Here is a 23,730-nt window from a genome sequence, read left to right as displayed (position 1 = left end):
TGATATTTTATTGTATTTATGCATTAAATATGGTAATTTTTTTATTCTCGTTGGTCTACCTGCAATTTAGAAAAATTTTCCAAATGTCCACATTTTCTTCTCGATCTTGTAGCTCGTCACGAGTATGATGAATGACACTAAACGGAATATATCAATTAAATCGACTGAAAATCGAGGTGAAACGATGTTCCTATTAGCATTTTTTATCGCGAAATTACGCTCACGCGAAAGGATCGTTTCTGTCGATATGTCGGAAAGATATCACGCAAATAATTTTTTAATTTAGCGATGCTGACTGAGATATCGATGATATTTATGTCCATCAAAATTACTCATAAATTACATTTTGTCGTGATGCAAAATTTTTTATCAAACGACATATATATGTAAATACCTAACACAAGCACAAAACAATATAATTGTAAAGCTCTTTCGAGGAGTTTGTATAAGTTCAGATAAAGATATACTACTCTTTAATATAAATGAAATAATTAAAAATAATTGAGAGAGTGTGTATGGATAAATATAATTGAATTGTGAAACTTGTATGTAAAATAACAAACCCTTTTGATATTTATTCTTCCGTTTTTTCTCTTCAAATGATTTTTATTACACAAAATTTTTGAATGTAATGAAATTAATATGGTAGAATCGCGCGATAATTTTAAACTTGCTGCTTTCAATCTCTCAAGATCAGAAATATGTAAATAAATATATATATATATGTATGTGTGTGTATAATAGTTTAAACAACATCGTTTTAATATATGTGAAGGCCCTCGAAAATGTGCCGTAGTCTTTTTAAATAAAGAATAAAAAATTTGAAATATCTTGCAAAGCTTTTATTTTTTAAATACTTTTACTTATATATTTTTTATACGTATTATTATAGATTATTTTAAAAAATCGATTTCGTGCAAATTTAAATGAGAAATTTTACTTAAAAAAACGATGCAACTACACTTTTCCAGTGCATCGTTGAACTCAATAAAAAAATGAGGTCATAGAAAGATAGCCATTGTTTCGTTCAACTTTTTCCTTTACTATTTTCCTTATTGTTAACCATTCTCAAGAAAATCATAATGAACAATTGTTTTGAAGCATTCTGTATAAATCTGAGTAATAATAATGGTTTTCTATATATATAGTTTTTATGACAAATAGTGACAATATTAATAACAGTCATAAATAAAATATTGATCGAATTTTTAACTATCAGATTAAAGAGAAAAACGTCTTGTCAATTTATTTACTGATCGACATCAGATTAATTTGTAAATTCCATAATAGCCGCGACGTCATTACAAAGCAGGAAATGCCGTATGCTACGTCAGCTCATTTTCTCATTCTCGAGCAGAATGACGTCACAAGGTCAATCCGCGTAGCTTCCTAGTTTGTGACTCGTTCAACAGCTTGACGTAAGTCCGCAGACTGCAAAAGTATATAGCAATATTTTTTATACGCCAATAAAATATGCCCAAATGATTCTATGATGTCGTACGCAAATTATCAATTTAATCGGTCGACAAATCAGTCGCTGCGGCATCGCCTTTATATTCGCTTCGTCTCGTCAATCATTCATTAGCATCCTTATTGACCGCATGTTATACGCTGACCATTTGGACAATAATGAAATTAATTTGATGAGATCATTGAACCTTGTTAAGAATAAGTTAATTATGTATTATTGATGAACAATTCCTTGCACATCCATGTATGAGATGTGTCTTCTGTTGGATACATATTCTCTCCACATCTTTACTTTTAACATCAATTCAATATTTTTAATACAACGATGATGTCGTTCTTAAACGAAGATCCATCGATGCGATCTTTCACAAACTTTGTGATAAAACTCGCGAGTGAAATAGAAGTCCGAAGAAAGCAACGCGACTAATCGTGTTCGCCATTCCGCAGGCTTTTGTAACAAACGACATTCCGCGTGCATGCATTTTTGTCATTATTTTTCTCAACGCGAATGGTGAGATTGCGGCCGATGTAAAACCAGAGAACGTCACACCTTACGTCAGCTATTCGTACTTTTACGAATCTCTATGCACAACATAGTAGCATTTAATTGCATTCAATCAGTGGCGTAACTAGGCAAGCAAGAATGCATACTGCATTCGCGTTGTACTCATGATTTTATGCGCATTCTTCCTTCTCTTCCTTCCCCTGCCGTTTGATACACATACACCTTTCTCTCTTTAAGGCGCAAATATGAAATTATTATAAATAAAACTACGTACATTATATATGCGATTAATTAAAATTCATTAAAAAATATTAAAAATGTGTTTAAAAGTATTAGAAAATATTAATAAAATAATCTTTTGTTTGATAATAAAAAATATTGAAAAAACATGTTAAAAGGTGACCATAAAATTATGAAAAAATTAATTATCGCCGATTTATAGATTGCGCTATAAACAATATAGGTATGGCTTTTAAAAAAATCGTGTGTTTTTTAAATTCACGCTAATATGAGAAATAATTTTGTTGGCACATTTAACGTAAACAAGAATTTAACTTTTGTAGAAAGATGTATACAGTATTAATTAACATTTAATAGGCGAATTAAATTTATTCACTTGTGTTATTCTTGGATTTTTATTATGGCATTATTATGCAAACAAAGCAAAGGAATGCATAAAATGTTTGTATATACTAATACATTGCATTTATATATTATATTTTGTACTATAGATAAATAATGTATATTATATAAAATTATATTTCTCTAATTATACATTACGTGCTATAAAAACATTTTTAATCTTATTTGTTGCTTTCAATATTATCGTTGAGAATAAATTATATTAATTAATATTAATAATACTAATATTCTTTTATGTATAAAAATGACTCACATATGAAAATTTGTTATACAAGAGTGTAATAGCATGTGATGCATTCGTCTTATTATTAGACAAACATCTTATTATTATGCATAATTCTGAATTAAATATAAAATCCTTGCTATGGGTTTTCAGTGTTATAAGCAACATATTATGCTCGATCATATCAGGTCCTTGTTCGCCGGCCCTGACCGTTCCGGTCTCGTTGCTCCTACCTATCGACGATTATGCAGAAAAAGACCTAATTTATGAGTTTATCACCCATTGATACTTAACTAATTTAAAGCTGTCTCAATCAATGCATTATATATATTTATTTTTACGCGTGAATATAATTAAACGCAACAAATGGAAACCAGATAAATCTATGGAGGACGAATGCGAACAAGGAAATGTTGTTTGATTGTGAGAAATTACTAGGTAACACATGCATTTTTATTTACTTTTATAAATTGCAATAATTTTTTATGAGAATGCATGTAATTTTTATATTGGTTTAAAAATTAACGCGAATATATATTTTTAACTTTAGTTATTCAATTCTGGAAAAAATTATAATTTTAAACACAATAATAATTAAAATGTTGCAATTTTTTTAAAGATAAATTATATGATTGAACAAATAATATAATTAAAAAAACAAGATTCTAAATAATATCGAAAAAAATCGAATACAAATCACACGTATATTTAAACTGAAAAAATTCTTTGAACTGATACTCGAGAAGTTTCTGACATGTCGCGCGTGAGAGTCACGTTCCAAGGTTTGCTGGTATGGTTTGCACATCCGGTTATACTTAACGTGGGCGCAGTACGCGATGCATTAGCGTATGACGAATCAAAGTGTGCTAGGTTGATTTTTATTAGCGGATCTCTAAACTATTTAATTAACAACGACGATGACGAGATATCGCTAGGAATTGACTCGCCAGATTTTAATGATCTAGAAATCAATAAAAACTCTCGTGAGAACCTAATTATACATCGTTTTCTCAAAATAAAATTAAAACGAATTGAATTAAGTGAAAACAATATACATATTAGACATTATTGTATATTATGTCAATTATATATAAGATTTTTTATAGTTTGATATGTCTGTTTATGACAAGTGTGCAAAAAATATTAAGTATATCAAAGACTCTTATCTCGTATATTGAAGAAGTTCTTAACTGTCCTTTGAAGATTATTTTTCCTGGGACATTTTATTTATTATTGTCAAAAATATTTGAAACTTAAAATTTTTGGACGATTAAACTTTGATCAAAATCCAATTAGTTTAATCGACGATTAATTGAACTGACAAAATCGCTAGCAGCAAACTTTCAAATTGGAGTTTATTGTTCCTAATCTAATCTCCCTCTTCTCACACGTCAGACAAAAAATTAATAACTCTGTCCATATATTAATAGAATATCGCAGGTATTATTTGATAAACTAATCGTCGATTAAATTAATTAAAGATTGATCGAAAAATGACCTTTAGATTTTTTCGATGTTTAATAGGTTTTTTTCTGTGTGCCGTTATAAATAAATATAAAGATGATGTGTTCTCTGTCTCGATAAAATACAACGCTTCAGTCAGTATGGACATTATGCTGGTTCGAATTCCCTGTGGTTTCCGCGACGCTGCGCTGACTCTTTATCACCGCTGTATTCCAGAGGTCATTAACCTCTTCCTCCATCGCTCTTTTTCCTCGTGCTGCTCTTCTCGAGCTTCTGCTTGGTCGACGTTGTTTCTTCCTCTTCTTCATCTGCCCACGTCTCTTCTTACTCGTGATCCTTCGTCTAAGGCCGACGCTGTTTTCTTCCACGGTTCTCTCTATGCTTTCAATCGTCTCTTCTCTTATCTCGTTTTCCCCCTTACTCATCTCGTGAGTCCGTGATGCGTGGCTACTTGGTCGCTTGGTTACTTGGTTACTCGGTTACGGACTATGACGGTACCGTCGAGGAAAAAAAATTTTTAATCGCTCACGTAAATTTGCATAGACTTCTTTCTATTGTGGAGAATCTTGAAGATTGTCGCGATGTTTGCATTTTTTAGTACAAAAGGCAGGGATAGACGTCAAAGATTGTTTAACTGGGTATATGCACGTACGAGTGAAAATTCCGGATCTTAATTGTTATTAAGCTCTTTTTTCTTCTACAAGATCTCCTAAGAAATGCAATAGTCATTTTTTTTGCACGTAACACTAACTTTTTTCTAGAAATTTTGTAACCTCAATGTTTTTAGCGTTTTTGTTGTTTATTCATCTTAAATTTATGCTTTCTGTCATAATACTATCATTTCACATACCTTTATTGATATTTCTGCTTATTAGCAAATTTTAAAGTTACGTTTTCTAAGAACTCAAACGCTTCAAATTTCAACGACGTTCAATATTAAATAATAATCATGCCATTGTGAAATATATAATTTCGTAATACCTATTGCAGGATCTATTACATAAACCTGTGTCTCGTTATGTGTAAAAAGTATGACACGTATATAATATTTGAAGTGAGATACCAATGATTTATGAGATCATTTTTATTTTTTACGCAAGTAGAGCGTTTTTCTTATAAATGACCTCGTTAAAAGATCTCCTGGCTCTTTTTATTCTTTTTCTCTTCTTCGCCATGCTCATATTTTGACTGCCCAAAATTAATGGAAGACACACACGTACATGCGTTTTTATGGCATAAAGTTAATAAGAATTTATAATTATATTGCTGGAGTCGCGGGCAAAGTCAGCATAAGAAACCGATGGCCGTCACTGTAGAAGTTATTCGTGGAATAATAGTCTTTTATTTTTATTGTTCGTAAAAAAGCCGGGAACAGGTAATAAATTTGTTCTCATTTTCGATATATCCGGTTTTCAAAATGGACCAGCCCACCGGACAGCTTTTAATCGAACTTATTACAAACCTTTGCAGATAATTGTTGAGCTCAAAAATGATTATAAATATCTTTCAACAAAATGTAATCAAAAAGACTACTGTATTATTTCGCAAAAATTTTGTCAAAGTGTTATTTATATATAATTAAGATTTTATTATTAAAACTCATTACATATTCTGTGTGCCAGGGTACCTATTATGAAACTGTTTGGCAAGATTTCCGATCGGCATAATTTCATTTTTCCCTAGATTTCTTATTACATTATATATCTAGGAAAAAACAAAATTATTCGGAAACCTTTCCAAACAGTTTCATAATAGGTAGCCTGTCTTTCACTGAAAACTACGGAAATGAAATAGATTCATGAAGGACTGCATTTAAATGCCTTGATGCATATTGAGTGTCTAATACATAAAATTGCCGTTATTTAAAAAAAATATATTTTTATTAAGAAAACTGTGTGAAACTATTTTTCATATAACAGATTTGTGTTATCTTTTATTACATCTTTTTACATATTTTCTGCAATTAAAATTGAATAAATATTACAAGATTATTTCTAAATTTTACATTTCTGTATAAATATCAATATACAAAATATTCTCTAGATACATCTAAAAATATAGTTAAAATATTAAATAATAATAAAAGAATTTTTTTATGAAATAGTATGCAATCTCTAAAAAAAAAAGAAAAAAATTGTTTGCTTCTTTGCGTTACTGTTTGCAGCAGAAAGCAATCATCGTTGGAAAAGAATCGATAAAATTACTCAACTGGAGAACGTCGATAAACTGATCGCGTTTCCATGTGAAAAACGAGAAAACCGAACGAGTGAGTCGGCAATGCGAATCGATATCGATTTACATCGGTTATGTCTCTTCTCTTATGACAGTGACAAGCACAAAATGCGCGCGCGAACGCTGTCACATGTGAGCAAACAGACAGAGCAAACGATCGTATATGCGCCTATTGGGATACAGATGATGATACGAGAGGGGACAGTCGGTTATTTCAATATTACATCACGGAATGAGCGAGTGATTTGTATTTGTACGAAAATTACAACAGGACACTCAATATTTCCAGATGCACATGTAAATGAGAATGGACATCTGCGATGTGCAAACAGTAGCGTTCGTTCGTCACTTATTGTGATTGACGGTGAATGTTAGACGTTATCAAAATTCTATTTCAAGTTAATGTTAATGCATTGTTCAATTTTTAATTTTATTCGTAGCAATAAAATACCTAGCACATTTTGATTAAATTGTGTTTAAATATAGCATTCATATTCTAAAAAATTCCATTATAATTCTACGCTGATTATTCATTTACATTTATATTCATTCTTCAGTGTCTTATTTGTTTTTTTTTTTCTATTTTTTTTATGGGGAGAATTTAAGAATTAAATTTCAGAATAAATCAGCATTGCAACTCAAATAATATTTGTGTAAATAAAAAGTCAAAATAATGTCGCAAAATCTTAAGTAGCACAAGTAGAAAATGTTTGCACATATATATTATAAATTATAAGTAAATGCAACATCATAATTGATGTAATAAAATTACTAAATCTCCAATGTTGATTTCGAGATGATGATTATGGCTGATATCATAATTATTAGTCTCATCAACCGATATGTTTATGGCATATTCATATCCCCTTTCCCCCTCTTTATTCTAGTGACAATCAGAGCGTGTGTATCCGAATATGGGAAAGAAAAATCTCTTTGGCGTTCGCGACTAACTCATGTGCGCCGTCGACCGGACTGGTTGCGTGCGAAGTTTTTTGGCTGCTCGAAAAATAGATAAAAATGCACAAATAAACGCCGGTCGCGGCTCAGGGACAACCGGTTGCCATCTTGCTTTCTTATATAAGTCCCTCCTTGGTCTTAAAGACGTTCCATCGCCATGCACTCGCTAACATTTGACTCGCCTTCGACTCTCTCGCTCTCTTCTCTTTCCTTATTTCTCCTTCACCTTTATATGCTCGGTTCTCTTTCTTACTTTTTCTTTTTCTTTCTTCTCTCTCTTTTGCTCTCGCTGCTACCACTATAATCGCTTCTTTCTCATTCTTGTTTGGCTTCATGTACATGCGTTTTCCTTCTTCAATTTCCACCTTTCTTCTCTCTGTTTGCCTCTCTCTTTTGCTCTTTGATGCTGCTATCTTCTTCCTTGCTGCCATCTCCTCGCCTCTGGATCTTCTCGACTCGGTCACATTTTCAAACATACTCATCTTCGCCAGGGTCGGACGATTGTTGCAAATGCGGTCAGATTGAATTCACTGATTAATGTGAGAAATGAGCGATTCGTTTCTTGCGCTCTACTCACATCTGGAATAAATTAGTAGCCGGTTACTTCCGTAATTTATTTATGATAATTATCAATTAAAGCTATTAGACTGAATAAGACGTAGATGAGACAGTCAGACAGTCCGCTTCTCTGACGTGTGATAATTTCAAGAATTTTGAAGCTGCAGATTTGCCTGTGAAAGCTCTTTAAATTACAACGAATTAATTGAATGGAGTAATGTATTATCAATAACTTGCAATAATTCTAAAGACTCAAAATCTTTTTCATCTTAAAAAAGCGAGGGTTAAATCATGTCTGCGGTCAACTTCTAAAAGCACCAGAGAGAAATCGATTTATCATAGAACTTTGGACGCGATTATATCATAATCAGTAATAAATAATTTAAGAAATAAATATCAGAAGATGGGGAAAAATGATGAATAACTCATCGACAGATTATCTGTTACAAAATACTTATAGAAATAATAGGAACGATGATATCTGAAGGAAGAGAAAGAAAGAGAACTTGATATGAATTAGAATTATTAATAGTACGTTAAAATTATAAGTGAGTGAAAAGAAGAGGTCGAAAAAATTCAAGATAAGGTCATTAAGAAGGGAGAGAATGAAGAGATAAATGAATACGTAATATAATAAAACCTATTTCTGATATTTGCCATCGCTCATCGATTACATTTCACCCCGTGTCACGGAAACAATGCTTTAATTACAAAAAACATTATAAACTTATCGATAGTAATGTAACTCATTATCAATATAATTAATGTTGGAACTTAAGTAAGAATATATCCGTACTAAAAAAATTATACTTTTGTTTTTATTTTAAGTGTTTAAAACTTTCTCCTCTAAACACTTTCACTTTTAATGTTAGAAATCTTCACGTAAAAAAAACTGAATTGTATAAATATTTTTAGAAGAAATCGAAAAAAGCATACAAACAATTAATAATTATTAACAATGCTTTTCTTACGTATCTTTTTTTACTTTTCTTACGTATTCTTTTCTTACAACGCATTATATGCACGTGTCATATTTTTTCCTATTCTGTACATGATTATTGTAGATGTTTATATAATATAATCTGAATTCTCTTCTACAGAATTTTGTGATCAATTGTATTCACTAATTTCGATTAGAGAATTACGTGTAGCAAAAATACAAAATGATGCGTTGTCTCCGACTGCGGATATTAATGATTGCCATAGACCCATAAGAAACCGCAGGGTCGCATATCATTTTTTCTATCAGGCAAATAGCAATTGTTATTAAACCTTAATTATTAAAGCACAATAAGGCTAATTGTGACACTGGAATAAATGTGACATTAAAATGCTTCCTAATGGCATACTATAGAAAGAATACAGTTGCAACTTCAAAAGTGAAATTGTTCAGGAGAAAGCTTAAAAGATTTGAGAAGCACAGGGAGAAAGTGGTAAATACTATTTAAAAATGATAAAAAATGATAAAAAATGATATAAATAATGTTTTCACTTTTATATTTAATATTATAATATATTTATATTTTAATTTAAAGTTAGTTAAATTTATTGATTGAAGATAGAAATAAAAATTTTGCTTAAAAAGTCATAACAGTATTTTCTTAAGATCTTGCCAAATCATTGTTTTAATAATTCGATTTACAATTTACATTCTTTGCAAATCGTAGGCCGTAAAAAACACTCATATATAGATGCAAAAATTTTAAATTGATTTTTTTTCTACAGTCGTAACTTTTTCCTTCAAGAAATGTCATACAATGTATACCGGAGTTTGCGTTATCGGCCGTGAATTTTGGAATATTACGCGCAGACCAAATCATAGTTCTTATTGTTAGCATGATTAAGATACGGTAAATATATTGTTTAGCGCATACACGACGTTGAACGACAGTATTTTTCAACGTTCTAGGTTACAAGGTATGTTACCGCGGTTAGCAACACTTGACTCCACGGTGCAAGGTTACGGTAGACGGACTCTATCTCCTGTTTGAAGACAGTTGCATACAGGGTGAGATCATCAAAAGAGCAACTTCAAATTTAAAAAGTTAATTTACTCATTACGAATTAAACATATGGAACTAATTATTAATTTTGTGATTTTTATTACTAAATGTGTCTAACAGTTTATAATTTAATATATGTAGTATTTTCTGTGCAAATATATGTAAATTTATATTATTTATAACATTTTCTTAAATAGATTAAAGAGAATCGGAAAATAAATTCTTATATTATTATCTTTAAAATATATTTCTTTAAATTATTATTCAGATAATTATTTCACATTCCAATATGAACAACATATCATATAAACAATATAATACATTCTTCTGTATCTGATTTTTTAATTAACTGTCGAACAAAGTTGTTTGAGATATAACTATTTCTCTGCTTTCTTCTATAGCTTATAGTATTAAAGAGAATATTAGTTGATTAGCTTCTACAATACAATTTTTGCAAACTACGCTAATTACGAATTTAGAAACAAATTTGAATTATATTTTATGTCACATTATGTTTATTACAAGTATCAGTTATTATAAACTAAAGTTCATAAAATCGATGTAGTCCACAAGTTGTATCCTTGTTTATGATTTAAAATTGTTCATTTACGCATAAATCTTAATTAGCATCTAAAGAAATAAGTTTGGATACTACTCTACTTCCTTGGATACTTTCAACATTTTCACTGGCGTAAAAGATAAAAAAAATATGGAAACATTTCTCAGATAAGACAGCACATTACTGTATATATATAAGCCACCATGTATATTCCGGTTCCTCGTTTGTCAGCGTGTGCGTTGCTCGCAAGAAAACACGGAAAGGCGAAGAAGGATGGATGCACTGAGTTAGAGACGAAGAATACGTGTATGTAAGCAACGAAGATGAAAGAGGAGAAAGAAAAGGAAAGATAGAAAACAGAAGAAGAACAAAAGAAAAGAAAAAGGTGGACGTATGAACACAGACAAAGACGAACTTTCTAATACACACGAGTGCATATCGGTGCATCGCAGTCATACGACACTTGCTGCTAAAACATGTAAGCTTATCAATGGTACGTCAAAGACGAAAAAACATATGATATTGCAATATACTAGTATCAAGCGTATCTCTGTACTGTTTTTCTCTTTCCTTCTTTAAGATAAATGATATCAAAGTAGTTTGCGTCATGTGCGACACTTAATCATTCAGTTATTTATCGTAACCCGATGAGAATATACTCATCTGATGTATCATTTGTATGATACAATTCATGAGTTTTCTTGCATTTAAATTTTGTTTTTTATTTTATGATCTTTTTCCAAATAATTATACACATTTTAATTTTATTTTGAATTAAAAAATTATGAAATTCAAAATTAGAGAAATTATAATATAAAAATATTCTAATAAATACTGATTTGAAATATTAATTAATGATTAATATTATTAAATTAGTTAACAGTTTAAATAATAATCTACAAAAATAATGATATTAAAAAAATTTCGCCAATTAAAAATATAAATTTTTAAAAATATTAATTAAAAAATTAAATTAAAAATTACATATACATATACATATTAATTAGTGCAACTGATTTATTGTATTATATCTAAAGTTAATTACATTTAAAAATTATAATATGTTTCCACATTTTATTTACTAAAAATATGGGCAAATGAGTTTTGTAATTAACATGTTAAGCATGCTTAATTATTCAAATTTCAAAACAATCGCTTTAAAATCTAATTTATAATCCGTGGCTATAGAGTACAACTTGATTAGCTAATTCAATCAGAATGTCTCGTGGCCGCAGGCCGCGTGTATAAATACGCACGCACGTATCTATAATGTACCTCATATAACTACGGGATATAGGAATAGTGCAATTAATGTATAACGGATTCTCTTCAAACTTATCGATAAATCTAACAAGAGAGAAAGAAAAGCCATTAAAATTCTAATTGAAATATCCACGGAGGACACAGATTCATCCACGAAAAAACGTGGGAAAGTATATACACAATCATAGCGATAACGACGTTAAATGTTTGATATACGTTATGTATGTATAGAATGCATAAACTTTGACATTGATATTTAATTTTAATTGATACATTCTATTTATAATAATAAGAATAATTAAAAATAAGAAACATATAAAGCTTACAACTTTGTGTTCTATCAATCTTCTTTCATTAGTAATGTGTCTTGTTGATTTGAGATAAAAAAATTGTGATAAAAAAAGATTTTATATATTTATACATATATAAATCGCGCTTGATATAATGGTATATTTCTCTCTTTACAAGATATCTCATATAAAATATGTGCGATAATATATATCTTTGTGGATAAATGCTGAGAGAGAAAATGACACAACAATGTCCAAGAGAAACTTTGCAGCAAACTTCCAATTTCTTTTAAGAAACATTCCAGAAATATTTTTGAAAATATCAACTTAATAATTACATTTTTGAAACTATAGATATTATTATAGAAAAAATAATAATTTTGAAGAGTTCAAGTTTTGTCTGACTAGACGTCATTTTGTGCGGTAGATTAACACAGCTCATTCTAGGCACTCGGTGCCAAACGTTCCTTGAGACCAAGGTTGCCGCCGTTTAACACGCGAGGGAGCGATGTACTCGACAAGAACGGCCTCATGTTTTCATAAACTCTATTAATGAAACACACGCGAAATATTCCCTCTCTTTCGTGCATGCATCTCTCTCCCTTCATATAGCGGTTCGTCAGCGGGTCATTGAGGAAACAAGGGAGACATTCGTTGAATTCGCGCACTATTTCCAACGAACGGACAGAACAATGCATTTGTTTTCTTATGCTGTATTTAAGCGCGCACATATTAAGTATACTTAAATGCATGTATATAAGAGGAAATCTGTGTGTGTTCCAAATAATATTAACAGATGTACAATCTTTTAAAAAATATACTAATTTTAATATTTTATTTGATTTAAATATATTGCTATATTTCTCAACATTTCTATTAAGGAGAAATCCACTCCAATGGTCAGACCCCAAATGATCAGATTCAGTAGATGAGACTAATATAATTCAAAAAGATCCAATCAATTTGTTTAATTATAACAAATATTTTACTATAATAGAGACAATAAAAGCGCGTTAGGACTAATAATAGTTCGATCATATGATGATTCCGTTAATGAGAAATCGATTCGCGAAACGCTCTCGCGCTCAATCGTTCTTTGTTGCAGATGGAGCATGAAATACATTGCTGAAATCGTTGCTAGCTATTTCAAGCGAAAGCAACGAAAACTGTGTAGGCGTATTCAATTTATTTCTACGTAAATATATACGTTTGTCGAGAGAAGTGTGAGTATAAGCGAACATACTACCGATTTCTTAATAGCGCCTTAATTCTTACTTCGATGCATTTTAATGCAATTCGTTGGTACCTTGCCAAGCGACTCGATAAACACTCGCGTCGTTAAAGCTATTGATCCTACAGCTGACATATAAGACGCTTTACTTATGTATGTAAAAGGTCTGGCAGATTCCGCATAAATAATAATAAATTATTAAATTCGTTACACAAGATGAATATCCGAATTGAAATTCGTGGATACTAATTGTAGTTTCGATGCAATAAAAATTTTGTATAATTATGATAATGTCAAGATGTGAAAAATATTCTCATAAAGCGATTTAAAAACAAATATCTGACGAAAATAGAGTTGATATTTTTTGTCTAAAAATGCTTATGTTAATTTCTTTAATAATTATTCGTGCACACACGCACAGAACGCACAATTTAACTCGTTTATTTTAAGTTAATAATAATTCAACGACAATTAATGACACGTCGAAATAAACATTCCGTATCAGCGCCATGTTGGCTTGAAAGAGCTTCTGCATTACACTTAATTATAATAACAATAGTATCAGGATGATTAAAATAAAAGTGACAATAAGACGTGTCGACTTCATCGGCTCACTTCGTTGGCGGCATAATAACAAGATAATGAAGCTTACCATATTAAACAACACGCGATAAGACATACGAACGATAAGACAACCGATAAGAGCGAATCTCTCGAACGAGCGAGTTGGGAGACAAGTGCGACCGTAATTACATCCTAATGCTAGCATAAAGATGTAAAAATAGCTTTGCTTAATCATATTACATATCCTATTTATTATATTCAATTATCTTAACTTAATTATATCGAGTTATTTTATGAAATAAATATTAAAATTAACTTGCACTCTGCGACACCATATTATTGCCATTTATTGAAATATACTACCACAAAAATTTGTCAGCTATGCACAATGATAAATATTTATAAAGATGTGTAATTATTTCTAACACAAAAAATTTCTAATACAAAATATGAATTTAATTTTGTAAAAATGCACTCGCACATATTTCATCTTCAATTATTTTCTATATCAATTTTACTGTATAATATTATTTCATGTGATTATATAAAAAACATCCTATCTTTTTAATGATATTTTTAAAGGCAATTCATCTTAATTAATCAGTTATATAAATATTTCTTTTTTTATTATAAATGTTTCAGACAACTCTGGATTAAACGAGCAGGGCCAACCGTATAAATCTTTTTTAATTATATGTTACATAATATATTATAAAAAATTTATATAACATTATTTTAGACCATTATCATACAATTATCGATAAAAATATGCAAGCGAATACAAGGACACATTATGCATACAATGACGCGACAGACGTCTTTAAGTGTCCTTTGTACTTTGGGCCTGCTCATTACGCAAGCACAGATGTAATCGAATCGAATAGAGGTGTGTACAGGTGTAATCACATCAATAGCAGTGAATTGTAACATATTAAATTTTTCAGGGATTCTACAAAAATGTTTAAAATCAAAAGAAAGAGATTTTTTTCAAGATTTGCAGAAGCAAAACAAAAAAGCAAAATAAAACAACAGTTAACAAATTTTATTCATGTAAAAATAATTGCAAAATAATCTTCGCTAAATGTGATTATATTGATCATTGATTTTCGTGCTGTATACTTTTTAATATTTAATATTATAGTAATATTATATATGAGTGAGAAAAACACAAGATTTTTAATGTTAAACGTATGCGATGTAGATTTTTTGTTATCTTTCGCTCGTTGTTACAAGTGCTACAATATTGAATATGCCGGAAAATTGTAAGACAAATTTTACGATTTGTTTTGAAAACTAATAGCGATTGTATGCGATAACCAACGCTTATTTATTGTCTGCGTAAAATGCGCATCAAGTGTCGATTGGAGAACGAGCGGTTGGTGTGTTCAAACACTTGAAGTACTAATTAGCCCTAATTGGTTGAGGAGACAACGCGCATGAAAGTGTTGTAGCAAATACAATCGAAATGAAATATTATACTTTACTCAAGAAATTGCGTTCGAGTTAGGGAATTGTTAAAGGAACTTTTCATTTTAAAGTTGAAGTTTCATTTATGTAATACATACAATATCAAGTACTAGATATGCTATACGAAGCGATAGAAAATCAACTCTCTATTTAAGTTTGAGAACTCTTGACGATGAAAAGAGACAACTCGAATTTATCCTCGATGATAACTAAGAATGAAATATTTCGCACTGTATGAGAATTTGAGTACATACGCAGCTCAGGCGCGATCAAAGTACAATTTCGCGTCGAGCTAGCAAACCGTGACGTGTCCGGTTTTGCCGGTAAAATTTTCAGCGTCGAGGTATATTTTTACAATCGCGTGTTTACAGAATAAATTTGCATAGGGTTAATGCGCGCTAGGAGAAATTCCCTGCGCTTAGAGCGCAACGTAGTCGGGGAGTGGTAAAACGTCTTTGTGCCTCGATATCATATTCTCGGTTGTTGGCCGTTAATTTACATACAACAAAAGAGAGCAAGGTAGAAGACCTTGGTGAGCCGTGGTGCGAGCTGGGCCGTTGTATTTTGAGCTCGACATTTGCGCTGGAGAACGCATCCCGCGGATATTCATTTCTTTATGAAAGCAGTAAAATCATCAGAACATTATATTAGTATTCATTTATCGTCAATCATCACTGATCAATTAGAACAGCAATTATAATTACAACAGCATTATATTTTTCCATAATTTAATAATCGCAACTTTTTATTACTTTTATGACAATTAATGCGTAAGAAAATATGCTCTTTTAGTGATTTTATAATTATTTTTTATAATTACTATTGTCAGAAAATGTTGCATATTTCCTTCTCTTATAGATTTACTAAAGCTAAAGAATTGAAATCAACTTATCATTGAAAATAAAAAAGTGTTCAAATTTATTTTCGAGAAATGAGAGAGAGAGAGAGAGAGAGAGAGAAAGAATAATAAAATTATATTTTTTATTTATTTGCACACACTTTATCAAAAGTTGAAAAGTGAAGAAAAATATAATCTCTCTTTATTCGTGTCACATTTGAATTAATTCATATGCCATTAAATGAATAAATAAACATTCAACACAAATCAAAAGTTACATAAAAATATATACAATAAAACAGAAGAATTATTTGCATTTTTATTTTAATTTATTTTGTAATGCAAATATTCGTTTATCACGTTCATTTGCAGATATTTTGATATAGTGCCAGTACAATTTTTCTATACTAATCGATGCACGAGTGTTCATGGACACGCTCCAGTAATTCATTATCTACGCTATGTTATGACGATAAACTTTCGCGTCACGGTTTCATAATCGCTTCAGGGGCCAGATTATGGATGAATGACTTAATTTTATGTAATCGTGGAAGCGCTGTAATAAATATGAAAAGTAAATGACAAATGTGTATAATGTCAAAAAAATCTTTTTCAACAGAGGAACGAATCTCCTTGAAAAACTTCTTTTCAGCGTACCAATAAGTCAATATACCTGAAAAATTACAAAGATTGGCTTTATCTTATTACGTGTTATGTTAATTTTGACACAAACAATCTGCACCACATCCGTAAAAATCGAATGAAAAAAAATACACGACGTAAAGATTTAAAAATACAATAAAGCGGTAAAGACAATTATTTAAAGATAATTCTTGTAATGAAACACTCGAAGTAATAAAGCAAAGTAATGACACGATGATTATAAATTCCCACGTGTCTAATTCTACTTAATGATGAATATGATGGGGAAAAAAAACATAAATTACGATCGGGAGAAATAGGTCCAGATGTTGATGCCTTTAAATTTAACAGCTAATTAGATGCTAGATGCTGTAAAACAAATAGGCATACAACTCCAATAGCCCTATTTATACTTTTAAATCTATGTATGAAACACTATGTGTATGTTTTACCATTCGTGTTATTATTACACGCGGCATTTCATCACAGATGAGACGGCATTAGCATAATATAATGAGTTTATTGCGAGTAACTTTATGCCACATGGCCCGTTGCTTCGTACAAGATCAAACACAAAGTTTATTTCCTTAAACTTATAACTAATGTCTATACGCGGAGAAAATTAACGCTGCTGCTTATTGATTGTTATAATATATGTCTTCAATATAAATCTAGTCTTACATTAAAACACGTGTTTTTTTCGTACGATTAAAAATAATAAAAAAGAAGACTATTGTACAACTAATTATAAATAAAATTTTGAATAAAACAGATTTCTGATTTCTCTGAAACAATAAGTTGAATTATTTTTGTAAACACAAGTCACTGTTCATTTTTATGTTACATAAATTATTAATTTAATATTCTAATAAAATTAATTCATAATATATTAGCTCAAATTTTTTTGTACTTATTAATAAATTTGGTGAGTTATTAATTTTATTCATCTCTGTGTGTTCCTTCAATTCACATATAATTGAAGAAAGTTTTTTAAAATTCTAAAGTAGTATTTATGATCGAAAATCCTTAAAAGATACAAAAATTACATCACGAGGCGATTATTTTCAACAGTGTACATAAAACAGAGCCTTAAGATCCGAGAAACTCAACGTGTTTCAAAGAAATATTACAATTCAAATTATCATATCTCGGTTATTTTACGACTGACTACAGAGAATGAGAGAAAAAATAAGTATAAGGATAGCGCAAAATGCCTCGCAAATGCATTTCTATTATCGTCGCAACATCAGGACTATTACCGGAATATTTCTAATAAAGCCGAGTATCGAGTGAAATCGCATATATTGCAGCTATTTTGCAGTTAAAAATTGCATTCCCGATGTTACGATCTTTTGGATTGTTTTATGTGCACTTTAATGCCTCAATGGACGGATGATATGCTTCATGTCAGAGAATCTTAGGCAAAGAGTTCTTCAGGATCGAGCAGATATTTGCAGATGCGTCATGTAGACATTCCAAAACCAACGTGTTATACACTTGCATTACAGGACGAATATTGTACATTCGCAGATTGCAGATATGCGGGTATCCGCTTGTGCTGATTATGAGTTTCTATGATCGCGTTCTTACTAATATATTGTTAATACTGTCAAAACTTGTTAATAATAGATATGAGATTTGAGATATAATATGAATAATAGATATCAAATGTATATAATTTTATAATATACAATTTCTATAGAAATTACATTTTCATTAAATTGATTAAATTTAATTATATTCATTTCGATTAAATCATTTAAATTTCATTCTCTTTAAATTCATGTAATTTTTTAATTTCAATATCTAATTTATTTAATTCATATAGAGAGAGTTAACTCATTTATGTTAAATTTTTATTTTAATAATTGTGTTGCAATTAAAATGTAAATTTTTTAATTACTTTGTATATTCGTCTTTTCTTTAAAAAAATACATTTAAAGAATATTCTATATAATATTCTCTCTTTCAGGATTATTTCTTATGAATAAGCATTATCTGCGAAAACCTGTTAGATGATTACTATTCGTCATGCAACAATGTAGCGAAGACGATGCAAAGTGAAATCGGTTGCCGTAAATGAAAATATCTAATACTTGCATTACGCCAGACCATATGGAACGAGCTTAATTATGTCGATAATTTTAATTGAATATGTTTATTTGCGTAGAAAGGAAGCGCAACTAATGTATTTTTGATTTATTTTGAGTTATTTTTTTTCCTACGGATAGGCCGATGCATTCAACATTATGACAAATATAACATCAATAAACGAGACAACTCCCCTTTCAGATAAAAAAAGGAATATGTGCGCTGATAACAAAGAATCTCACCGGAAAATCTATTTCCTTTCTCGCATATCTTATTGCATACATATGTATAAACATACGATTTATCGGTACTTTATACTTTATTCGAGAGATATATTTTATCGTTAGATATCTGGTTTCCTCAAAAATGTTTTTATCAGCATTTGAAACTTTTTTGGAGTAAATTGTCCGGAATAGAAATAGCTTTTCTATATTTATCATCAAGCATATCTAATTACATACTACTAATAATATACATATATTTGAACGACTGCATTATATATAATGAATCATTAAAGTAAATAATTATTTTAAAAATCGTTAAATATTTCCCTCTTTAAATAAATAAAAATTAGTGAGTATATATCATATTAGAATTTAAACTTTATAAAATACAAGAATATTAAAAAAAATTTTAATAAATATTTTTCAATTTTTCTCTAGGTTTATTTTCATATTGTAAAAATATTTATTAAAAAGAACATCTCTATCTCATTAGATATTACTGATTGTTTTATTGTATACTAAAGATAAAATATATTATTTAGGATATAATATATAATAATTAAAATTTAATATTATTATATTTGCATTTTTAGAAGATGACGATTGTATTATTTTATATAATTACAGAGCAAATAATTTATAATATATTAATAAGCGATAATACATTTAAAAAATATATTTATTCTATTCGTTTAACATTGAAATATGTATAAAAATAAATATTTATTACACATACATATACTATGCTGCCAGCGTTACCTTTTTTGTTTGTATATGTATATAGTCACTGTGTATATCTGATGTTTCCGGTGGATTTTCCCCTCGATGTTTGCACACTCGTCGTGTCTTATATCCGACATTTATGGCACTGCATCAACACTTTCTTTTAGAAAAAGATCGCGGCGATCAACAATAAAAGCTAAGACGTCTCTGAAAGCGAAAGTTGACATGACACATATATAATAATTGTTATACAGATCTTGTCTCTTTTGCATAATTTTCTCATTCGTGGTATATTGCAGCGTGGAATAGAGGATGCCGTATATTTATTAAATTATATCGTGTTCACGCATACTTTAATTAATTTTATTTCAATCAAATAATTATATTATTTTTGTACAAGGCGTTTTTTCATTAACTTTCTCTTTACCAAAGGTGACTCGGAAGAGTTTTAGATATAACGCAATATTCTTACGAGAGAGGATCAGTAGTAGTAATTAAATACATTCTCAAGAAATTTATTTAGATACTGGTACAAGTCTCTGCGCCACAGAAACTAGATAAACTAGATATAAGTATGGAAAAAAAATATAGTCGGGTATAAAAAAGGTGCTTGTACTTCTCTTTACATCATCGGTGAGAGATATCTCGCCGCAGGCCTTTGTTCGCAAAATCGAATACGACGGGTCTGAGGCGCCTCTTCATCGAAGAAGAGAAGAAAGTCCGTCGAGATAAGTGGCGCGCACAGCTTTCGAAAGCGAAAGTCTTCGCTGTGCGCTTTCTCGCGCACGTTCACGCGACAAAAACACTGGGCACAACCGGATGTCGTAGCCCTGGCCACGAAAATTTGCCAGACTTTTCTCTCTCTCTCTCTCGCTCGTTCCCTCGGCCTGCTGGCCTTGACGAGTTTCGCGGCTCCTGGTTCTATTTTCAAATGTGCCCATTGCCGAGCCTCGCGATGCGGCGTGTTCAGCGAGAAAAAGCGCGTACGTCATTTTCGCATCCTCCACGTTTCCAAGCGAGATTGCTCCAGATGTGTTTTCAGAAGCATAAATTAACACTACGCGTGAGAGACAAGTTCAATAAATTAAATTTTAATCTTAAAATTAAATTAAATCTTTCTTTATAAGTCTGAGGAAAATCCTCAGGTTAAAATATTTCTAATAATATTTTATTAATTTATGAATTCTTGTAATGTTAAAAAAAATAATGAAATATGCCAGAGCAATTTTTTTTACTACATTTCAATTTTCAAGTTAAATAAATATTTAAATGAAAAGGAAGAGAATTGCTATAATATTATTGAGTAAAACATATTATCTGCTTCACTTAGTAATCTTATTGTTAATTGATTTCTTATTTTAAAATAATATCGATAAAGTAATTTCTAGCATTGTATAATTTTTACGAAATGACAAAAACGCGTAATTGGCGTGAAAACGCAAACGACATACTTTAATGGAATTGCGTTCACATTAATTATTCAGAGAATTAAATGTCGATTGAATATTTAAACCCTGCTCTCGTTTTAGCGTTTTGCGTTAAACGCTATTGTCATTGACATTTACGAGTTCGGCGGCGAGCTTTCTGATGCTTTTTAAGTTTTACACGTTTACACGCTCCCGCGCACGATGGCGGGAATCGAGATGATTAAGTTCGGACTGGTGGATTTAATTGGATGGTCGGAGTAAGTGGAAACGCGCAGTAACGAGCAGGTAATTAAGCAATTATCGTGGTAGCGGCATTCTGCTTCTTCTGGACAGCCGGCTCTGCGGACGCTCGCGTTGCTTCGCGACTTTAAAATTCTAATAAACCTGGGAAATGCAGGGAAATTTCGCCGCTGGATTTCAATGATTTTTGGTGTGCTCGATTTTGCAAACAAAGGCCTTCAGCAATCTTTCATCGGTAATATAAAGAGATATCTTTTTTATATCCTGGGCTACAATTTAGAGTATCTATATTTAGCTTACCAAGTTTCTACAATACAGATTTGTACTAGGATCCAAGAAATATCACATTATTGAGATCGTTTATAGGCATTTTGACATGTAGAAGATCTCGATACTTTTGTATGATTAATTAATTGTTGGTACAACATTTACTGACAATGAGAGCTCCAAAACATTTTCTAGCAATTATTGCATCGAAGCATTAGGAGAAATATAAAAACGCAAACGTTTTAAATCATATATAGTATAATATATGAGAAAGTTTGAAAAGATCGGTAAATCAAGAGGCACAATACCCAGGTCGGTGGGAAGTGGCTGAAGTATCGAGGCGTGTATAATACCTCATAGTCGCGTCTGAAAAGGAAACCGTGCAAAGGCAAAACATCGGGCTCGCCGCCGAGTATAGGTTCGCCAAGTGCCTCTCCTCCTCGGTGCGTGCACCGCAGGACAAGAGGTACAATATCGTGCACTACGGCCTGAAAAAGTCGTAACACGCGTGGGCAAACAACGGCAGCAACAACCGACGTGTACGTGCGTGCGTGCGTGCGTGCGGAATTACCTATGTACGCGCGATGGGGAATTTCATGGCGAGATGTCCGCGAGGCAAATGCAGGAGCACGTGAGATCGTATTTCGCACGAGGAGAAGAACTCGCCAGCTTCGAGTTTAGCCGCAAGCTTGCGAAAACGGTTAACACTTTGCGGTGGCGAACGTCTTGCTGCGAGTTGCTGCGTAACCCATTCTTATACCCTTAAGAAATCTTTGTTGGGGTTTGTAATGAGGTTTATGGCGAACAGAGCGTTTAAAGTTCTGATCAGATCCATTATGTTTCGGAATAAAAGATGAATACATAAAGAAAATATATACCTTTTTATAACTAATTAAATGTAAAATTTTTGAGCATTTTTTCATTACGTACGCAAGCAATAGTAAATAATGAATCAATTTTTAGGTATTTGATAGATTTTTTGATGAGTAAACATATGCCCTTGAACGGCAGATAAAATATATCTCTCATAAAGCATCTGTCAAGATAAAATTTTATTTACAGTGAGTATATTTATACGTTGGAGATAATAAAATGAAGTATCTCGGCGTTCGCGCGGTGGTCTGGTGCGAGCTGGCGTTTCTTACCTGATCGGAATAGAAACATTACAACGTTCGAGAACAGTACCGGAGCGTGTGCGAATTTGTAGGCTCCCAGGAAGACTATAATTACACTTCCTACCGCGTGTAATGCGAATCGCGTGTAAATGAAGAATCAAGAATGAGTCACTTAGTTTGCAGAAATTGAAGCAACTTCGTTAGTAGCTTTTGCTCGGAACTATCTTAATGTATAACTCGTTCTCGCTTGTTACAAATGATCTTAATGTTTTCATATCTCATTAATGATATATGTAGCAAAAGTATTTAGCTCAAACAAAAAGCATAAATGTGCGACAATTTTTTTATATTAGTAATAAATATTACTAATTATATTGATTTGTAATGTTTAAAATAAAAAGTTGGCTATATAGTTTATTTCAATAGAAATAAAATATATATGTGTATGTGCAAAATCTGTTCTTCAATATATAAAAATATTCATATTGACGATTTGTTCTTTATATTGAAGAATTTCTCATTCACATGTATATGTTTCCTCTCCATTAAATTAAAAACTAGCCAATTTTTTAACTTTCTTGCTATTTAATTTAATTTTTAATTTACTCTAATAAATTGATTTTCACTTGTGCAAATATTATTTAATTTCTTGATTCAAATAAAAATTTGCTTGTGTGCAGATTACTCTTGTTATCAAAAAATATATTAATTTTCTTCAAGCATTTCCATTTAATG

At 30.8% G+C, this 23,730-nt stretch overlaps 1 long non-coding RNA gene across 1 annotated transcript in view; it reads right to left on the bottom strand.

Moving 5' to 3' along the window:
• The window catches only part of LOC145946050 (uncharacterized), an 89,677-nt gene that overhangs the window by 49,663 nt on the left and 16,284 nt on the right, over positions 1-23,730 (bottom strand). The window lies entirely within an intron of this gene.

This window comes from Prenolepis imparis, unplaced genomic scaffold (assembly GCF_030444845.1).
Source record: "Prenolepis imparis isolate NDT839.2.m4 unplaced genomic scaffold, iyPreImpa1.0 SCAF_2, whole genome shotgun sequence".
Taxonomy (NCBI): domain Eukaryota; kingdom Metazoa; phylum Arthropoda; class Insecta; order Hymenoptera; family Formicidae; genus Prenolepis; species Prenolepis imparis.
The sequence above is the reverse complement of the archived record's forward strand: the minus strand, read 5'-3'. Positions and strand labels throughout refer to the sequence as shown.